Source organism: Siphateles boraxobius, unplaced genomic scaffold (assembly GCF_051911475.1).
Source record: "Siphateles boraxobius isolate OS27281-9 unplaced genomic scaffold, OSU_SipBor_1 48, whole genome shotgun sequence".
Lineage (NCBI taxonomy): Eukaryota > Metazoa > Chordata > Actinopteri > Cypriniformes > Leuciscidae > Siphateles > Siphateles boraxobius.
Window position 1 is genome coordinate 5,772,386 of NW_027509119.1, and position 22,038 is coordinate 5,794,423.

The 22,038-nt window shown below is 37.3% G+C and overlaps 1 protein-coding gene across 7 annotated transcripts in view; it reads left to right on the forward strand.

Annotated features, from left to right (window-relative positions):
• The first annotated feature begins 1,323 nt into the window (after positions 1-1,323).
• The window catches only part of tead1b (TEA domain family member 1b), a 76,995-nt gene continuing 56,280 nt past the window's right edge, over positions 1,324-22,038 (forward strand). For 6 of the 7 annotated variants that reach the window (XM_077201754.1, XM_077201755.1, XM_077201756.1 and 3 more), the window contains exons 1-2: positions 1,324-1,552; positions 1,971-2,067. The gene's annotated coding sequence lies outside the window, so the exon portion shown is untranslated. The remainder of the gene's footprint in view (positions 1,553-1,970; positions 2,068-22,038) is intronic. The other variant, XM_077201760.1, reaches the window with a different exon arrangement.

Sequence of the window (22,038 nt, forward strand, 5' to 3'; positions counted from 1 at the left end):
GAATGTTCAGTAGAATAGTGCACTCACTGTAATGCAATTGCTGACTAAAACATTATGCCTTTTGGACATATATCACTCCAAAAATACCATGGTAATCATTGTTTCCAACAAAATACAGGGGTACGGTTATTCTGAAACCCATTATAAATTAAATAAAAAGGTGATCTCCTTTATTCAATGCAAGATGCATTGAGACTCTTTATGAAATTCCAAGCACTTTGATAAACATACAGTACATTAACATTAAGGTTTTTTAATGTATTTGAAAGTCTCTTAAGCTCACCAAGGCTGCATTTATTTGATTAAAAATACAGTAAAAAAAGTACAAGTGCGAAATATTATTACGATTTAAATTCACTGGTTTCTTTTGTAATATATTTTAAAATGTAATTTATTTCTGTTTGAATTGTCAGCGTCATTACTCTGTATCACACGATCTATCAGAAATCAGTTTAATATGCTGATTTGCTGCTCAAGAAACATTTATTATTATTATTTCTATACAGTTGTGCTGCTTCATATTTTTACTGGTAACTGTGATTTTTCTCAGGATTCTTTGATGAATATATGTTCAAAAGAACAGCATTTATTATAAATATATATATTTTTTGTAATATTTATTAATTTCATAAATGTCTTTACTGTCTTTTTGGATTAATTTAATGTGCATTTGCCAAATAAACTTTTGAAAGGCAGTGAATGACTCCCCCAATCACCCCCCCCCCCCCCCCCCAAAAAAAAAAAGATTAAGCAGCTAAAACTGTTTTCAACATTGATAATAATAATAGTAATAATAATAATACATGATCTTAGAATGATTTCTGAATGATCATGTGACACTGTCACTGGAGTAATGATGCTGAAATTTAAGCTTTGCCTCACAGAAATAAATTACATTTTAAAATATATTACAACAGAAGCCAGTCAATTTAAATTGTAATAATATTTCACAGTATTACTGATTTTTATGTATTTGTGATCAAATAATTGCAACTTTGGTGAGATTAGAGACTACTTTCAAAAACATTACAAAACATTAATGTTTCCAAACTTTTGACCGGTACATTAATGTTTGAAAATAATATACAATATATGACAACGAGTTCTACAGGGATATACAGTAGCCTAAACAATTAAAACCTCGAAAGAAGCTATTATTACATTGATCTGAATCGATACGTTGCAAACAAGTGGGCTAGAAAGTATAAACAAGCCAGCGCTTTCTCCCATTGGAGGATTTCTTGGACGTGTCCTGTGAGGTCATCCCCATGGATGTGGGAGAAGCTGCGGGATGACGCCAGTGACGCTCCGCCCTGCTGCAAACTCGACGCTCGCGTTCATTTCATTCCTGCTCTCATTCCGAGCATTCTTCGCATCTCTATCGGTGCGGCGGAGATTCACGTTCACATTCCCGGCCGGCCCCCAAAAAACACAAGAATAACTTTAAACACAGTTTGCAAAAAAAAAAAAAAAACTATACAAACCCACACTAGAACAAAAACAGAGGGGCCGAACTTAAATGTTGATATAAATAAAGAAAGCGGACGTTAAGGTAAGTTTTAAGGTAATTAGCCCTTAATGGCTTAATATTGTATGGATTAAGTTAAAGCAGACGAGCAAATACAAACTGTGTTGCGTGATTATGACTATTGATAGGCATGTTACAAGAGGGGTCGGGCTCAAAGTATCTTTTCAATGGGATTTTAGTGCGACGCTGCAGCAACAGGGTGCTGCTTTCACTTTGTCCACTGACTCAGTCTGACATAGCATGAAAATCTTTGACATTTTTCACATTTTTTAGCTAAAGAAGCTGACCTTGCGCGCTCGAGCTCTGCAGTAAGTCCTGCACATTTACACCAAGAAACAATACGCGTCGTTTTGGGGCAACGTTTTTTGGACATTGATTATTGCATGAAAAGAATTTTTGGACAAGATGACGGATCCAAATGTTGCTGTTTTCTCCTCCATAGTTGGCTATTTCGGAGCGGTGCACAAATATATCGAGGAGAGACTTGTTGCTCGCGCATCTTTGCCGTTTATTCTCCAACTTCTGTTCAGATCTCAGCCGTAAGTACATTTGACTTTTCTCCTCTTTATGTATTGTGCTTAAGGTACTGTACGTGAACTCTTGGCATCTTTATTTACTTGTATTAACGTTACCATGGTTGTTTCGACATTTAACACGCACAGGAAAATACATCATATCCTTAAGCTTTAATCTGTGTCTTTTATTTTAAAAACAACAACAACAACAACAACAACAACAACACCAACAACAACCCTGTGTAGCCTACTCGCACTTTACTTGACAGAGTTACTCTTGAGAAACTTAAGTTCTCTGCTGTGCAGTTTAAAAGTTTGTCCAAATCTGCTATACAATTTCTATCAGTAGTTGACATTGTTTTTAATGTTCCTACTGAGAATCTGGCTGCTATTCCTGTCATTTCCTTTGTTGGGATTGCCCGCCCTGTTTCTTAAGGACTAATGCCGTGCTTCAGCGTGTTGTATTTCGACTTTTTAAACGATAATGCTGGTTAAAATATAGCGTGCCAGTTACTGTGTGTGTGTGTGTGTGTGTGTGTGTTTTGAAGTCTCATATTCAGAAACGCTGTATCATCACAAGCAACGAAAATGAATGTAACGATAACAGCATAGCTTAGCCTAGCAATTCATCAATGACTAGCTTTACCAACTCCACACTAACTACTCCATGACATATTGTTCTTTGACGTATTAACAGTTTCACTCTCCATTTGTGAATTCATTAGTTATGAAATCACATAGGCTATGCATCGCACATCCAGCTGCTTAAACTCAAAGATAAAACGAGCTGTGAGTTTCACTTTTCAATATTAATTCTGGGCAACACTTTATTTGACAGTGTCAATGTTACATATGTTACATGCAGTTACTATAGTAATATGACTATAAAATATGGATAATTACATGCAGCTAAACCAAACTCTAACCCTATAGTAGCCTTAGTACGTTGTTAATGTTACTCAGTACTTAAATATATAATTACAGTGTAACAAAGACACCTTAAAACCCACACTTTACACCTAAAGTGTAACCGAATTTGGCAACACTTTATTTTAAGGTGACATATTACTACATGTACTCATTAGGAATAACAGTAAATTATAATTTCAAGTAACTAACACTAAACCAAAACCGGTAACACTTTATTTTACAGTGTCCTTGTTACATTTGCTACATCTACTTAACACAGTAATAATGGTAAATTATGTATAATTACATGAAACTAACCCTAATCCAAACCCTATTACAAAAATGTATAATTACAGTGTAACAAAGACACTTTAGAATAAAGTGTAACCCCTAATCGTAACTCTATAGTTTACATGTAGATGTAGTACATGTAGATAATTCATCTTATTCAGTACTTATTTGAGTGATTACAATGTAACAACGTCCCCTTAAAATAAATTGTGACCTTTTTACTTTTTACACTAAAAATGTATTGTAATTGATTTTTTTTTCAAGTAAATAATATTAATATGACTGAATCAAGCTGACTATAGTAGGCTACTTAATTCAAAGTTATTAAGGGTCAGATCACACTGTCAACCTACTAAAATTGTTGCCTTAAATAAGTAGGATCAGTGATGCAAAAGACACAGCCTGCATGTCATTTTACTATTTTGGCCACTTGAAATGTCATATATGATGAAATTTGAGTTCACATACTTACAAGAGTAGAAATGACATAAAAGATTATGAATTGATGGAAACATCTTGATTATTACTGTGCAGGTAGAAATAGCATTTTTATTTTTTTTATTTTTATTTTTTTACTTTTTGTCAGTGTACTTTGAGAACACAAAGCAGCTGTTTCACTTTTTCTTTCTAATGCAAAATGTTTAAAACTGCGGACCCTTGCCCTGTTCTGGACTTTAATTCTTTACAGGAAAACAAGTTCCCTATTGTGCGTTTTGGGAAAAGACCTCTTTTCTTGCAGTTAATTATTGTCTTATATTTCACATTGGCCTCTTTTATAAAGAAGGGTCCGAGCGACACAATGTGTTGTTTGTGTCCTCTAACTGAGCCATTATCATGTACTACAGTAAACAGATTGACTTCTATCTGATCTACACCCTGACATACAGTATCACAGTGATGAGAAGCAAATCTGCTTGTTGTGTAAAATAGGCATAGGAATAAGTGCTTTTTTGCTCAGCGTTATGCAGTGCGCGCATAGACCTGTTGAACACGCTTGCTTGACATTTTCAAGTCAGAGAATGAAACATTGTCTCACACTGAACCCATCAGTTGATGTGGAACATCTGACTCTTGATCAGATGTGGTTAGAAAACAGAAGAACCTTATCAAAGTTAGCCACATCCATTGGGATATAAAAACAGGAAAGCATAAACCATAAAATAAGAGTGGAATAATTTTATGATGCAGCGACTATAGTTTCAAACTTAACCTCTACTTTAGTTGGCTGTTTGTTAGTATATTGCTAATTTCTGTTAACCGGGTTGCCTGAGTGTGGCTTTCATTGTAAGGTATGTGCTGTTACTGTATTATGATCATTTATGAATGAGGAACAGATTGTCATTTTGAGCACCACTGATAGATGAATTCAGGCAAACCAGCGCTGCCGGTGATCTTTATATTGCGTACAGCCTCTCTAATATATAAATTGCACATTGAGTATGTATTGCACATAATGAAGCTTTAAATAGTTATTTATTGATCAGAACACGGCTGACAAAAACTCTGAATGAGTTATTAAACTACAGTTTTTTTTTGTTGAATGAGAATGTCTTTGAAACCGTGTTTAGCTTTGCAAAAGCACCGCATTGCCCTTTCAAGCTACAATCTCTGTTAAGGGAAATCGCACATCACTGTCCATAAATAATGAATTTGAATCAGGAGGGAAAAACATTAATTTCAATACTTTCTGTTTCAGTGGTGCTCTCCGGCGTGGCTCAGGAAGAAAGCAGTCTTTCAGTTGTGAAATGAGAAGAGAATAGGTGCATTGCTCAGACATAGTGGATTGGGTTACCTCTGGGAATGGAGGATTGTGGGGGAATGGGAGCGTACAGAGAGAAGCTATTGTTTTTCCTGTTGCTGAGCCGGGGAGGAGTGTGTGTGTGTGAGGCTGTTGAATTGTAGAAGGCAAACAGTTTTGCGCTTAAGCAGACTTCTGGTTTAGACCCTTTCTGCACTTGTAAGAAAAAAAAATGCAAATATGAACGTTTGCTCTCGCATTTACCTCTCAGGGAGTCCAGGCTAACACTGTGCCCGTCATTCGCTGTCCAGGTCGGGCTATTGTTATGCCAGCAACAGGCGGCAGCAGTCGTGGCACCATATGGCCCATGTATGCTTCAGATAAGATATCTCTTCACTCAGCTTATCAATGGCATTTTAAATCGCTTCATATTTGAGTCGCTAACTTTCTGTTGGCCAGCATTGACATGCTTGTTCCAAATTGTTTCTTTGAAAAGGAAGAAAGATCAAAAAGTTGAGCTGAGTATATTCAGTCTGACTGACATCCTGCACGCCAAACAATAGCATTTCCTCGGTTTGTATTTTTGTTATGTTCCCGTGTGGGATGTATGCTAACTCATGTTGTGAATTTACGAGCGACTCTAATGGAAATCAGATAATTGAAATATTATTAGTAGACTACAACAAACTGTTGATTTTCAATTTGTGTAAATCGAAATCTGCAGCTTATGACTTCCATTAGCATATGGTCCACTGCTGTCGATCTTCTTTCTTACCCCCCGTTGGAAACATTGCATCATTTTTGTGAATCATTTCAAGAGTTGTTTTGAATCATGTCCAAATTAGCAGTTATTTTTAAATCAACACCTGGCACATTGAAAACACTCGATTCTAGCCTTTCTAGGCGTATGTTCTCTCACATGTTGATGTTTTCATTGAGTGCATGGGATTTATGTTCAGTCGGTGGGCGGCGTGGAACAAATAGGTTTATAATGGCGACGCATATGAAATAGGGTTTACCTCAACAAGGCTAAAACAGATATGAATGAACCGCACAAAAGTGCCTTTGCCACTTCGAGAAGCAGCTAACTCACTTTGCTGTGCTCTGTGGTCAGGGGTAATGTGAACTACTAAACTCTGCTGGGAGACAGACCAACACAAACAGCCACGTCCTGTGTGTTTTACTCTTCATAGTCATCATTTCCTATTAGAATCTATCTGTGGTCAAACAGGAATCAAGATTGTTGCGGGAGGGGTAAAAAAAATCAAAGCCATGGAAAATATTATACATTCGTGAGGTCCTTGAAAGGGAAGGTTCTGCGTTTAATTATTGGCATAATAGCAGATGTATGTTAAAAAGGAATTCTGTATTATATTTAGTGAATACAAGGATGGATATGTTTGGCAGCAATATTTAATATAGTCTCTTCTCACTAATGCTAACAGCTGTTGTAAATAAAGAGCTGAACAAATCAGATGGTGTTTTATACAAACCCAAGTATTGGTCACTCTTTCCTGATTGATTTTATGGTCTTCGGGTGGATCGTCTGGTTTTGTTTGTAACACAATGCAATGTTTTGAAGAAAATTAATCAAATAGGTTGGATGAAGACTAAAGGAAGTGTGTCATATTGGTTGAAAGTTGGTTATTAACATCAAATCTACTAAAGTTTGACTCGTTTACAGTTCACTACCATGTGCATCAAAACTGCAGCTGCTATAATGACACGTTTTACAAATGAGCGTCAATCAAGCATGGTTCTTTGTTCACTAAATGCATGTTTTTCAAACTAAATGAATTTAGGTGATGCAACACTACTGTCAATCTGTTTTAAAAGTTTCAGGGCTGGAATTGTTTAATATTAGTTCACAGCAGCTGATTTAAGCTTTGGTTGTTATTCATTGTTAAACAGTGTAAAATCAATTGCCTTTGCCCTGTTTCCTCAGTATGCATAAAAGTATTTTATGTTTGGTTTTCTTTCCCATCAGATTTAACACTTCAGTTCATTTTTGTAGGAAGCCGTATCAATCATCCGTGAGAAGTGTGAAGTTAAAAACCACCACACTAAAATAAATAATTTACTAAATTCCACAATACCAAACACCACAATTTGAGAAACTGATACCGATAATTACATTTGTAATTACACTGTTGATGACCCTTCCCTTACACCTTAACCTACCCTTAAATCGACCCATTTCACCACACCTGTCCCTAACCTTACCAGTATCACATCTCAATAGCAGCAAAAGTGTTTTTACAATACAACATAAACACAATAAGTACATTGTACTTATTTTTCAATGTAAGTACATAGTACTTAAAGCCACTTAATATAAAGTGGGACCTAAACTTTATTATATTATTATGCATATTTTCTTAAACTGTGCACAAAGTCTGTTTCTATTTCTCGGCTAATAACTTGGAGTGAAAAGATGAAAAACATAGATGATGCAGTACGTGCTCTGTTTCACACTGGCCGCTCAAGCAGAGCTTACAACTTCCCACTGTGAAATGTTCTGCCGAAGTCGCGTTTGCAAAGTTGGTTCCGATCGATCGGCTTGGTCATCAGCATTTTCAGAAACCGACTCGGGCTCGAACTGATATGATAAAGCTGATAACATTATTAATAGTTTTTTAAATTGCTTTGGTAGCTGAAGCTCGCGGTTCTGGTAAGGGGCGACACACGCTTGAGGTGTTCGGCCAATCACAATGCACTGAGTGGGGGGACTATCCCTAAACCAATCAGAGCACACTGTGCTTCTCAGAAGGAGGGGCATACTGTATAATGTACAGTATCTGAAAAAATACAGTTTTTTTTACATTAAAGCATGATAACATATTCTATTACACCCAATACACAAAATAATCGTCTTTGAAAACGGCATCATATGACAACTTTAAAGCAACAAAAGTGGTTTACTTTTTGTATTTTGATTAACATTAATGACACAGACAGCAGAGAGTATATTAGGCTGCTCTCACTTTAAGACCGAATGCACGGATCAAATATAATCATATGCTGCATTCATGCAATGTCGTAATTACCGTAATCTCGAGATGACACCACGTGATATTATATCCGGAGCTGTTCAAGTCCTCGGGCTGGGAATTACCACTATCAGTGCCTAAAAGAATCTGCAGTGATCAGGTGGTACAGCAGTCATGTGGTACAAGTAGGAGTTCTCAGACAATTCCCGTCTTACTAGCTGTAATTACGAGCTCTACGAGGACGTGAACGTTTTTTACAAGTTGAAATCACGTAAATTACAACTAGAGGTCGACTGATATATTGCCAAGGCCGATATTTGGCATTTTCAAAATATTGGCATCGGCCGATTCGTTTTTTTCTGATTGGCCGATGTGTTAGAAGCAGAGCTTATTTTGGCGGAGCTGAGAAAGCCAGCATCTGATTGTTTATGGTCTCTGTTTAACAGTCATATGTAATAGGTTATTTGACAGAACTGTTAGACAAAGAAAGTAAACGGTATGCGAAAAAGTAAAGCGTTTGCTTTTATATTATTACAAACAGAAAGGCAAACTATTAGGCTATGATACTTTCTCATTTACCGTCAACATTCACTCTCTGAATATCCAATAAACATTTCATTTCTGCTGTGAGATTTAACATTTAAATCCAGCTGTGAGATCTTGTGAAGTGTGCATTTGTAGCCTGCATGAATGTGTTCCTGTGTGTGACGGTCGGTCCGTGCGAAGTGAATGCGGACAGGAGAGTTCAGCTTCACTGGAGACGCAATCGACATAATTTAAATCCTTAATTGTAAAATATGCTGCACTATATCCAGTTGCCCACTGTGTCATATTCATTTCATTTTCACTGTGTGCTGTATGTAAATTGTGTTATCTTGTCTTTATTTGAAAAAAATATGATTACCAGTGTACACAAAATTACCAGATTACTGAGTGCCCTGTCACAGTGTTTACTTCATTTTATTCACAGATTCATGTATTTTTAATACTTTATTTGTGAAAAATACTGTAGTAGGATTGCAGATTCAACAAGTTGTCATCTAAAGTATAAGCATTTTTATTTTAAAGATAATTTTTTTAAATTAATTTTAATATTAATTTATAATTTATTCAATATTGATTAAAATAAATATCAATTATTTATGTTATATATATTTTAAAATAATATCGGTATATATCGGCACTTGGCCACAAAAAACCCCAAAAACATCCGTCGACCACTAATTACACATGCGGTAATTAAGACATGGCATGAATGCACTTATAAGCCATAAGGACCTGTGTTTTCTAGGATGCTCACCGAGACGAGCATTTTTACATCATTTTGCGAAACCGGTTGTCTGGAGTTAGGCATGACCCACGGTAAATTGATTCTCCAAGGGAATAACTGAGTGTGGTCTGGTGTTTAGTTGTAATAACAAGCCTGTAAAGAAGCTGAGGTAAATTGCCACCAAAATGAAAAGCTGGCTCTTAGCCACTGACGTCATGTAAGTAAATGTGCTTCAGGACAACTGCCATAAAATGACTGCCATGCAGCTACGGAGCACACTTTGGTCCTGACGAAAATTTCTGCTAGTGCTATATTCATGTTTACCGCCACTGTTGGTAAAAATGTAAGTCAACATAAAATATTCTGACTGTAAACTGTGGTGGTGATTGTGATGGACTAATATGCTCCAGAGCAATTTGAAAACACACACCATTTTAGTTTGAAGTTTAATCGTTGCATGATTTTGGAGCGTTCTCTAAGATATTTTCTGCCAATTCAAGAGCATTTTTGCTTGTTGTTAAACCTGAAAAGACTAGCGAGACCAGTTAAACATTTCAAAGTTAAACCCTTGTCACTCAAACCAGATGGAGGGCTTAGTCAGTTCAGTGAAAGAAATTAATGTTGATACAAATGGCGACTGAACATTGTAAAAAAAAAAAAAAAAATTCTGAAGGACTTATGCTTTTATATCTAACAATACAGTGCCCTTCAGCCATCTTTGGCATACTTAAATGTTGTATGTTCTTTTTCAAGCAAGTTTTTCCATGACCAGACACATGTGAAAAGCAATCTCTGATCCATGAATCATTAGATGAGTCAGTTCCTGAAACCGCCATAAACCTCCAACTTCTTGGCCACAGCTGAAAGCAGGAAATCCAGGCTTCAATAACTTCCTTTCCCAGAGCTCGCCACGCTAGTGGTTAGTGCGCCCTGTTCCTTGCTAGCAATAGGAAGATGTACGCCTGTGGAACAAAAACACTCAGTCACTTCATTTACTGAAACTGTGTATAATTTGTGGCCTGTATTCAAATGTCGAGCGTCCAGGATCTCTGGCACCGTATTCTGTTCTTCTCCGTCGTAATAAATCCCTAGCAGGCCTTTCATTAATTGCTGCTGCATTGTTATCATGAGCGGAGGAGCCCGGGCAGATTCCCTTTGCCTTGGAGCTGGCCTGGATTTACAGGGGGAAGATACAGACTTTAAGATACCTCTGAACATTAGTATGCAAAGTGGACCTGCTCAATGAGTTTGAAATCTCGCTACAGTGCGGCCTTCAGCTTTGTAAACACCGCTTAACCTCTCCAATGCCTTATGCAAATACTAAGAGTTCCAGGGGATGGATTTTTTGTTTAATATAAAGGTTGCAGTTGCTGGAAACATTTACTATGCTATACAGCCATTGATTTTAAGGTGAAGCTAACTCCACCGCAAATTATTTCTAAAATAAGATATTTTGAGAAAAAGTCAATGCGTTCCAATGTTGTTTGGCTGTCAACATACTTCATATCTTCTTTTGTGTTCTGTGAAAAAAATAATTTCATACAGGTTTTGAACTACATGAGGGTGAGTAAATGCTGACAGAATGCTCAAGGGCTGCATGATTAATCGTATTTTCATTGTAATCACGATTTCTGCTTCTCTCAATTATTTAAGCATAATCGTCTGGATAGCTGCAGTATATCCAAGGATTCATTTTTTTATATGCTGAGACACCTATAAGTAAGGCATTTGTGCAAACAGTGGTGCTTTCTAAAACTATTAATAGTGCTTTTGATAATAATTTATTAATATTTCTAATAGGACTTTCCATTTACGGAACAAAAGTGACCTACAAATGTTTCTTCACGGATAATTTTTTTTTCTATTTGATTGGACCCATTAAAAATGACTTTTGTTTGTGTAACCAAGTTTTTCCAGATTAAATAATTTAATTTTTACTTGAATTAACTCTTTTTTGGGGGGATTTTGCAGTGTTTGCAGCTGAAGGATTTTGATGTAGTATTTTGACACATCATGATATACATTTTAAAACGTATTATACATTATAGAAATGACACTACAAATGTTATCCTAGAAGTTGTGCTTCATGTGATCAAATCTAAATTCAAGAATTCAAAAATATTGTTGAATAACAATATTTTTAAACATTATTGAATCAACCTAAATACTACATAAGTTTACAACAACAAAACCAATTGTAAGTGTTCTTGATCAGGTATAACCTACATCTTGGATGGACTGACGGTGAGTAAATTAACAGCAAATTCTAATTTTTTGGCGAATTATCCCTTTAAGGAAATTATTGTCATTTTGGCCCTGTTTACACCTGATATTAAAATTAATTTTGGTTGAACGGATCACAAGTGGACGACGCTAAATACAGGTGTAAAAGGGGTCTAAAACATTTTGAGCTTGTCCACTTTCGACCTCTTCCAGAGGTAATGGGAAACACATTTGACTGGATTGCTTTCGTAGTGTAAACGCTCATGTGATCGAATGTGTTCGAACAGCCACAAAAGACCGTCTGCTCTCCGTCTACGGATCTAATGCGTAACATTATGGGAAGCGCTCTAGCCAGACGGGATTTAAACTTTTTTGGCTGGGGACCCAACTTTAGTTTTAAGAAAAAAAACGTACTAAGCACAGTGTTCTCTCACCATTTCTGATTTCTAACACACACTCACAGTGTTCGGCTGGTCTTACGGCTTCAGAGCAGAAACTAAAGCTGATGCTTCTGTATGTTTTTCTGTTGTCTCTGGTCGTGTTCATATGTAAATTGTGTGAGCTTATTTCGTCCATTATATTGAAAGATCTGAAAAAAAAAACCTTACATTTACCCGCCCATAGACCTCCTCTCAAAGAAATGAGGACAGAAGTGGTTAAAAGTCGACAAAAGAGACGGATTAAAACACCAGGTGTAAACGGGAATGTGTCTCCCTCGTCTGCTTGTGATCCGATCGACCAAAACTCATCTTAATACCAGGTGTAAACAGGGCCTTTGATCTTATATTAGAGGTTTTAAAAAACTTTTTTGTAATACGGTCAGGGTTGGTTGTCTGTGAACTTTTTGAAGTTGTGCTCTTTTGAAACAGTATTTTGAAATAACATTGCTTAACCTGACCAGACAGGGGGGTTTTACTAGCATGTTAGCGCAGAGCCCATGACTGTGTCTCATCTGGTCGCCGCCGCTCATGAGGCACCAATAAACACGGCCGAATCCCTTTGCCGATGGATGACAAACAAACAGCGTGTCAGAAAATTCCATGTGACCTTTCCGCCATTAGTGCTGTGGTGAGAAGAAGTGATTTATGACAGATGGAGGTGCGCTCCAAACAGACGCTGTCTTTGACATGCTGGGACTTGTGAAATGCAGATGGCCTCTCTGCTCATCACTGCCATTTCATTCCTCATGCCTCACTGCATGTCGCTCGGCCTGTGTCCTCGGCTTTGGCTGGGAAATCTCTTATGATAAGCAGGCTTTATTCACAGCTTTTATTACCTGGCTTTTATATGCACTATTTCCACACTTGGTTGTTTAGCACCTTCGCAAGTTGGGACGGTGGAATTCAAAGCGTATTGTGATAGACATGCTTTTTTAATAAGGTCACCCAATGCATCCTAAAGAAGCTCTGAAGTATAATTGAATTCTTTATCGTTTTTTTTGGGTCACATTATGTTATTACTATTTAAAGCAATACCTTCATTTCATTCCAAATCTGATTATTTTCTTTTGTGGAACACAAATAGATATTTAGCAGAATGAATTTTCGTGCTTGTCAATCAAATTTACATGGTTTATCCTTGATGATTACATTGTTGTCTATTCAAATATGGTGCATCAGAACATGTCACTTGTTTATTGTGTATTGTAATATTTGCATATTCATGTTGCATGTACAGGATTTAAATTTAAATTTTTGTGTATTCTTTACACAAAGCTGTTGTAAATCTTGGAATGCAGTGTAGATTTCTTTTTAGTGCCATTTTTTATCGTCATTCACTTTCCTTGTATGAAAAAGAGCAGAATGAACATTCTTTAAAACAACGGTAGAAAGACAATCATAGGGGTTTAAAATGACATGAGGGTAAGTAAATGATGACAAAATGTTAATTTTTTGTGTGTAAAATATTACTTTTAGCCTCAGGCAGGAAATGGGACTACTGCCTCTGCCCTTCCTTGTGCCATCGGTGTGATGGGCCAAACATTGCACATAATTGTGGTGCATTGGAGGCAGGTGGAGAAAGTTGTTTTGACAGGCCCTGTAAATCAATCCAGCTCTCTGCCCAACAGAAATTGATCCCAAAGCGGCCCGTAGTTGGAGCACCAGGCGGTAGGCTTCAGGCCTCAGGTTTGAGTTGGATCCTATCAGACGGTTACACCGCATCTCACCCCGCCGGTTTAAAGAGGCATGAAATAAACGCTTGGGTCTTGCCAGCAGGAGAGCGCCAGTGGCCGTCCACTCCACTGGACCTTTGCTGTCTGCTTCAGGAGATTGGTCGTGAGAGACTCTGTCATTGATTCATCAATGCTCCAGGACTTTAGATTTATTCATGAAACCAGCAGAAAGATCCAGTACAAAACAGATCAATTGATTTTCTCTCTGCGCAACCAGAGATTCTTGTAGAGTTTATAGACTTGGGGAAAAAAGCATTTTTAATGATGTTTATATACCTGTTTAATTAAAAAAGTTATTTAATAAGAAACAAGAAAAGTAAATATTTAAAGAAAGAGATATCGCAACACTAATAAGTAAGTTATATGCAACAAGGAAACTGATAATTGGCATTTTGATTTGATTTTGATCACGGTAGACTTTGGTTTCTGTGAAAATATGTTATTATGCAAACAATGTTAATGAAAATCGAATGGTCCTTTTCAATTTCGGCTTAAAAATTAGTAAAATTACCTCTCAAGGTTCATGTGTTGTACTAAAGTTGTTTCTCACATTCCAGCGATAATGAATTTGTTAGGAGGACGAATACAGCATGTGGAATCTCTGTTATGTCTCGCTGCTGCCATGAATATGCATAATTTGATGCTGCTTGTTCCAAACAAGCATACTTTGAAAATACTTCAGACATTTCTGAAAAAAAATTCCCCAGCAATAATGCACAATATGCGGTATTTAGTAATTATATGGTAATTATAGTTCTTCTAAAGAGACCTGAACTACTGCGGGTCATTACAGGGTCAGCAAAAGTCGTTGACTAAACCATTATTGCACCTTCAGAGATAACGGCACAAAAGGAGTCCACACAGAAAATTACATTTCAGACCTCTCATCTTCTATTTCATTACCCCGGTCCTGTGCGATGGCTGAAATTGGTTCTCTTCATTTAGGGAGCCAAATTCCTGCTTAGCTAGAACCTGAGTGGTTTATGTAATCTGTCGATAAGTGTCATCTCCCATCATGGCGTGTCGCAGCCATGGGCCGCTCTCACCATGGCATTGACTTGTTGCCTGCTTCCTCCTTTATCTCGCTAATAAGACCATTTCCATGGTGCTGGAGACGGGCAGATAGGAACATGCAATTATTTGTTAAGGCTGCAACTGTTTCCACAGGTGACATTCCTGCCTCTTAGAAGCTGTGATAATTAGTGTTCTAACAGGCTGTGGCACACTAGACTTTGACTTTGACAGGTTTGTGACCAGAGGCAGAGATGTAGGAAGCCGGTCTCGCTAAAGTTAGTGGAGAGCCACTTATCTCGCATCTCTGAAAGTTCTGCGCTGTTGCTTCGGCCTCCGAACCCAGCGTTTAAAGTTCAGATAAAGAGAAATGTGCTTCTTTTCAAAGTCGACTAATCTGTGGCCCTGTATACACCTGCTATTAACTTCGGATCACAAGTGGACGACGCTAAATACAGGTCTAAAACGTTTTGAGCTTGTCCACTTTCGACCTCTTCCAGAGGTAGTGGAAAATACTTTTGACCGGATTGCTTTCGTAGTGTAAACGCTCATGTGATCGAATGTGTTCAAACAGCCACAAAAGACCGCCTTCTCTCCGTCTACTGATCTAATGCGCAGGGCCTGCGCGTCCATATAGGCGAACTAGGCAATTGCCTAGAGCGGCACTTTTGTAAGGGCGGCAAAATGTGTGCCAACCGGGAATGAACAATTCACAAAATAGGTTATTTATATGATTTACTGAGCTGCCGCCGCCCCGCAGCACCAGCGCGCCTCTGCTCTCACGAGTCATGACTGGGTGATGGGAAGTTCGGATCATTTTACTGACTCTCTTGAGTCATTCGAGTCATTCCGTTTATTTAAGTGGCTTTAAATGTTAGACTTTTAAGAGCCAAATTCCCCGATCACATCAACGTACGCAATGTTGATCATATTCTGAATTAAGAAATCATAATGCAAATCATAAGATAGACTTAATGGACTGGCAACAATCTCCATAGAACGTGAAATGGCACAGAGAATCGAAATAGAGGATGCAGTTAAGACCTTTGCTGCGATGAAGGCCCGCCGTGCGCGTTTCTGAAATGTAAGTTAAGCTTTATTTGCTCTTTAGTCGTTATTTAAGATGCTGAACCTGCTGATGATAAAATGTGCTTGCGGACATTTCATTTGTGTGTGTTTTACGCACATAAGAAAGTGGTGTAAAGAGATTTGCAACAGTAATTAGAGGAGGTGAAATGTGATTATTTGGAAAAGTCCTGTCATGACTGCTTAAAGAAAACTGCCATCAGGCATTTGCCTCCTGCATAAACTTTAATATTGTTGACATTTTGGGCACACGCGCGTTGCGCACTATTTGCGTTATATGTAGGCATATGGCTCATTGGTCTTTGTGTGTTGTTGGTGGTTTTGCGTTATATGTATATGGCATATTGGTCTTTGTGTGTTGTTGCTAATTTTGCGTTATATGTATATGGCATATTGGTCTTTATGTGTTGTTGCTGGTTTTGCGTTATATGTATATGGCATATTCGTCTTTGTGTGTTGTTGCTGGTTTTGCGTTATATGTATATGGCATATCGGTCTTTGTGTGTTGTTGCTGGTTTTGCGTTATATGTATATGGCATATTGGTCTTTGTGTGTTGTTGCTGGTTTTGCGTTATATGTATATGGCATATTGGTCTTTGTGTGTTGTTGCTGGTAGGCCTATACGTTGCAAATAGAGGGGGCGGAACAATTGTTTTTCGCCTAGAGCGGCAGAAGTGCACTCGCCGGTCCTGCTAATGCGTGAACATTATGGGAAGAGCTGTAAACAGACGGGATTTAAACTTTGTCGGCTGAAGACTCAAGTTTGGTTTGAAGATGAAAAACGTACCAAACACAGTGTTCTCTCACCATTCCTGATCTCTAACACACACTCACAGTGTTCGGCTGGTCGCACGGCTTCAGAGCAGAAACTAAATCTGATGCTTCTGTATGTTTTTCTGTTATCTCTGGTTGCGTTAAGTAAATATGTGTGAGCTTATTTCGTCCTTTAGATCGAGAGATCTGAAAAAAAAAACATTAATTTACCCACCCATAGACCCTCCCTCCCCTAGAGGAAATCAGGACAGAAGTGGTTGAAAGTGGAGAAAAGAGACGGATTAAAACACCAGGTGTAATACAGAATAATAATACAGAATATGTATTATTTCAAAGCAGCTTCACAGTGAATAGGGCCTTGCTGCTTGAAATCAGCACCCACCAAATTAACAGAGAAAGCTCTGCAGTTATCCACATAATTCATAATCTCGCCATTGACAAAGTTCTGCGCATCCATTGCCCCTTGCAATTTTATAATGCTTTTGTGTAGTACTCTCAACTTCATTAAACGAATTTTACCATATTTAGATTTCTTTCACTGAAAGGATCTGTTAATTAACCAGAAGAGTTTGATGTAATAAGTGACAAGTTAATGAACATGCAAATTGGTGTTTTCAGTATAAGACATTGTGAAATGCTTAAAATGGCTGTGTGATACCTTATGAGACCCGGAGCGGAGCGCACAGCACTACAACAAGAGATGCGCAAACACAAATATGCTATTGAAATGCAAATTCCCACCATAAAAGAGTAACCTCTTAAAGAGCACATTTGTAAACATTATTTAACCAATATGTGAATTAGCATATGCTAACAATGTAATATGTTCAATACTCCAGCAAAAAAGCATATTACATTAATTCAATTTACTCACAGTAGTACTAAGCAGGTTTATACGTTGTTCTCCCATATGTGACTCACTTTTCCCGGTTTTAAATAATCAGAATGATCGTACCATGGAGGCATGTATTCACTTTAATGACAGTGATGATGAAACGCCCCCACAGACATGTTCAATGCTCTCTGTGTCACCTCTCATAGGTTTTCTCTCTTCCGTATCCCGAGCTCTGGAGTTGTTGTGCCAGAGAGTATATAATGGCATCGAGTTGTGAAGGAGGCATGTTTGGGCACATCCTGGCTCAGATGTGCTGGTGTATTATCAGCGCCACACACTTATAATGCAACACAAATGTGCTGACATACTTGAGCACACAAACACAAAAGCGCTCATGTATAAATGCACATGTTTGCATTGAGAGGTAGAGCAGTGAATGTGTGTACGTCTGTAATGTCTGCAGAAGGTTAATAGTGCCTCAGGCCACTACTGGGAACTTACTTGATTGGCAGCTGCCATATACTGTATGAGGAATTCAAAAAATAACAGTGTGATCATAATCATGATCATTCATGTCATGCAAGTTTTGAACAACAGACTAAAAGCATATTTATTGAATTGCTTCCTAGAAGCAGTTTTTCATTTAATATGATAATATCAGAAGCAGTGTTATTTATTACCATAAATCCAACAAGGTCATGCTTGATACAGTTCAAGGCAAAAAGATCTTCTGCTTCACAGTAAAATGATAATATTCAAAACATCTTTTTATGCATCTGTTTATTCACAGAATGGTTTTACATACTTCACTAAGATGAATATAAAAAGTTGACATTCAGATGAAGGACTAAATCTCATCACATTTTATAATGTTAACATTTAATTTGAAATATTTCAACATCTGATCCACTTTCTTCAGTGAATGAATTTTGGGCTGGGAGAAGCAGAATTTGGCCTAGGGTATTCAAGGAAAAATTGGCAAAAAGGTTTTTTCCTTTAAGGATTGTGTGTAAGTGTGCACTCCGCACAACTTGCAGGTGCTCACATTGTTTGAGCACAGAGCAGGACTTGTTTCTCCATTATAGTGTAATTTTTAATGAATCAAAATGGAGAGCCTTCCAGCTACATCCTTTTTCACTCTTGCCAAAATGCATTTGTCAAGGCTTTTTGGCTGTGTGTGCCTGTGAGCTGCTGCACCATAAGGACATCTCACTTTGTCTGTCATACTGCAATCTTTGCTGTAGTTTACTGCTTTCTGTGAGTTACATCAAGTCCTTTCATCAGGTAAGATTAAAACTTTTGCATTAAATTCTGGATGTCGAAAGAAAGCGTTTGCCGTAATGGCTGCATGTGTGAATCAAAAGCACTTAGTGGTCAAGATGCCATTTTACGGAGGCATTAATACATATAAATCATATAGACTTTAAAAGAGATATTTAATAATATCTCTCTCTGTCTCTCTATATACTTCCCTTGTAGCATACAGAATTTTTAGTTTAGTTTTTAATGTTTTAATTTTAAAAAGTAGTAAAGTTTATGATATTGCAATTTTTATTGGCCAAAGCATTAAAATAATCATCACCTAATCAGTATTGACAAGAATATCAATATCAGTAAATCCTTAATATTAATAAAAATAATAATATTGATAAGTCCTCTCACAGCTCCTGGCTGGATAACACGACCACAAAGTTAGAAATACAGAAAAAGACACTTCACATCAAATTTTAATTGCAAATTCCCAAATTAAGCTGTTTTGTAATGAAATCTAATTATCCTGTGTGAAGTGAAATATTTGCCAAAAATTGACCTGAAAATGAAGGCTACATGGCATTGTTTTATTTTAATTAAATGTGTTTTTATATCAATATTTAACTTTTTTTAAGAGCATATTTTTACTTGGTTTTCAATGGTATTGGTACTATTCAGATTTTATTATTGTGTCAACACTAGATAATATTTAGGTGTAAAAAGTACTTTCTTTGCTGAAATTTAGAATTTCCCCATGAGGTAAACATCCTCATATTTTTACCTTTCCTCATGAATTTATGTCTGTTTCTGTCAGACGTTAATTTAATAAGCTCAAGCAAACATTTTATCTATTGTTTGTCTCCATTTAGACAAGATGTGTAAGAACTGACTGTTTGCTGTGAAATATTTCTGAGAGCACTTACAATTAGAAAATGGCCTGATATAAAACAAAGTCTATTAGAGTTGTCTTCCTAAATGTTGTTCACTTTTGCGAAAGAGTCAGCACATTTTGTACACCTTTTACATCTCTGCGAAGGATTTTCTTGCTCACATCTGATGAATGACGTCTTTATCAGTTGCAGGGGAAAAGGCTATAAGATAGAATCCTGCTTTAATCATACTCCCATTTATTGTGCATGTTGAAGTAATCCAATAATGCAGCGCTCTCGAACAAGGCGGAAATTATCATTATCTTTTAGGCGGCATTGATCTGGGATCCCCATGAGAGATGTTGCATGAAATAGTGGCAGAGGTGAATCAGTTACGTTGACGTATCGAAGGCTAAATGATCATCGAGGGACTTCAGCCATGTTGCATGATTAGGCTGTTTTTAGGCTATTGATTTGTCTTCTTTAACACTTGTTTCTGTAAATGCATGTTCATTTCACGTTTGATCTGCAACATCAAACATTGCTTATATAATATTAAATTTAGAATTGCCTTCGATGCAACCCATGGTTTAGTCGCTAACATTTAACCCAACTTTATAAGCCCAGTCCAGAGGCAGTGATCCGCTGCATCAGACTGACTGTTTCTCTCCACTAAAAGCGGCTGCCTATCTAGAACCAGCTACTACACTTTCCATTACCATCAAAGGCAGAATAACCTCCAATTAATGTAAGTGGAAATGTAAATTCAGAGTAGATCCATTTGGTCTGGTGATAAAACTCAGAGCAGTGAGTGGTTAGAAATTGCCATGGCCTAGTGTTATTCTGAGCATTCATCTTGTGCAGTTTAAACTTTGCATTCATCTTGTGCAAATTAAGCTTTAATTGCTTTTGCATTTTACTACCAAGGCTTAAATAATCTTTTGAAAATATGCTCATTTGCTAAAGATGATATGTCATTTAAAACAGACAAATGGTTCTGCTTTACTTAGAGTTTGTAATATTATCAAAAAATCTGATTTTCAAATGACCACTAGTAGTAGTAATAGTACTATTAAGTGAAAGTATGTACTTCTCTGGTGAAAGTTCATACAGCGTTTGGGAGAATTGGGACCTACTATGACTTACATTGTACTTACTCAAATAAGTACTGAGTAATATTGGTAACACTTTATTTTACAGTGTCCTTGTTACATATCTTACATGTACTTACTATAGTAATAACAGTAAATTATGCATAATTACATTCAATTAACCCTCAACCTAATCCTACCCTAACCCTATAGTAAGTACATGTAGTCAGTTAATATTATTCAGTACTTAAATATATAATTACACTGTAACAATGACACCTTTAAATAAAGTGTAACCGTAATATTAATTAACTATGTACTTACTATAGAGTTACAGTTACGGTTACGATTTGGTTAGGGTTAGTAACTTGCAATTATGCATACTTTACTGTTATTACTATAGTACTGTTAATGCTTACTTGGTTGAAATTCTTTCTTAACTTTTAGGTTCAGACCTTTAAAAACTGCTATGGGAGCTCCGGCCTTCCTCAACATTTTTTTTTACAGAAAATGCCAAAAGTGAACTATCATAGATGCACAGGGTTTGTGGGCAATATTAACTGAAGAACATAATCCAAACACCTTTTGCTTACTACTATTAGTGCACTAATACATTTTATCTTGCATACTAAAGGATAGACAGCATGTAAAATTTGAAAACAACTATTGAAAATCAGTGACTTTTATGGCAACGTCCCTTTTAAGGTAAATCTCAAGGCAGATATTTCCAGTCATGCAATTACAGCACATTGCATGGGGGCACATTTCAGTTTAAATAGCATGTCTTCCAAATCAGTAATAAAATTGGACAACAATGATTGTGCTTTTTTTAGCTCAAATCAGACACACAAACCTTTTTTTTTTCAGCTAATGCAAAACTAAATTTACCTGTTAAAGTGGGATTGTCCATGTCACTTCGAAAGCGCTGGCATTTTCTAAAGGGACGTCAAACTCTATCAGGCGAAACAGACGTGTTTAGACATTGGCCTTAGCTCCCGCTCTCAAGTAGGCCATGCGTGGCCAAGGGACCAATGGCAGCCATTTTTCAAGAAGGCTTTCTGTTAGCATATGGAAGCCAGCACTGCAAGGGTAGTCGAAGTAAACATGTTTATCTATGCTGAGCTTCTGAGCGTTCCCCTCAAACTGGCCATCTTTAAACAGTTTGTATATCTGATAGAGGGGGAGAATGCGCTTCCAAGATGAGGCACTGCACTGAACAACCACATTATATTTGCAGCAGTGCTGGAAGTGATTACCAGTGTAGTTCATTATTCAGTTTTTTCGGAGGGAGGGATTCTGGTTCGGGGGCCTGGGCATGAAGGCCCAAAGCATTTAGTGGTCAGAAAGGGGAGGCTTTTTTCCCTCTCTCATCAGTCTGTGGAACTGTTCTGCAGCGTCAGCATTCAGCACACAAACACGGAGTTCAGTAAAAGCTCTCTCCACTCTCCCAGAGCGTTTCCCCCCTTTTTTTTCCAACAGCCTGT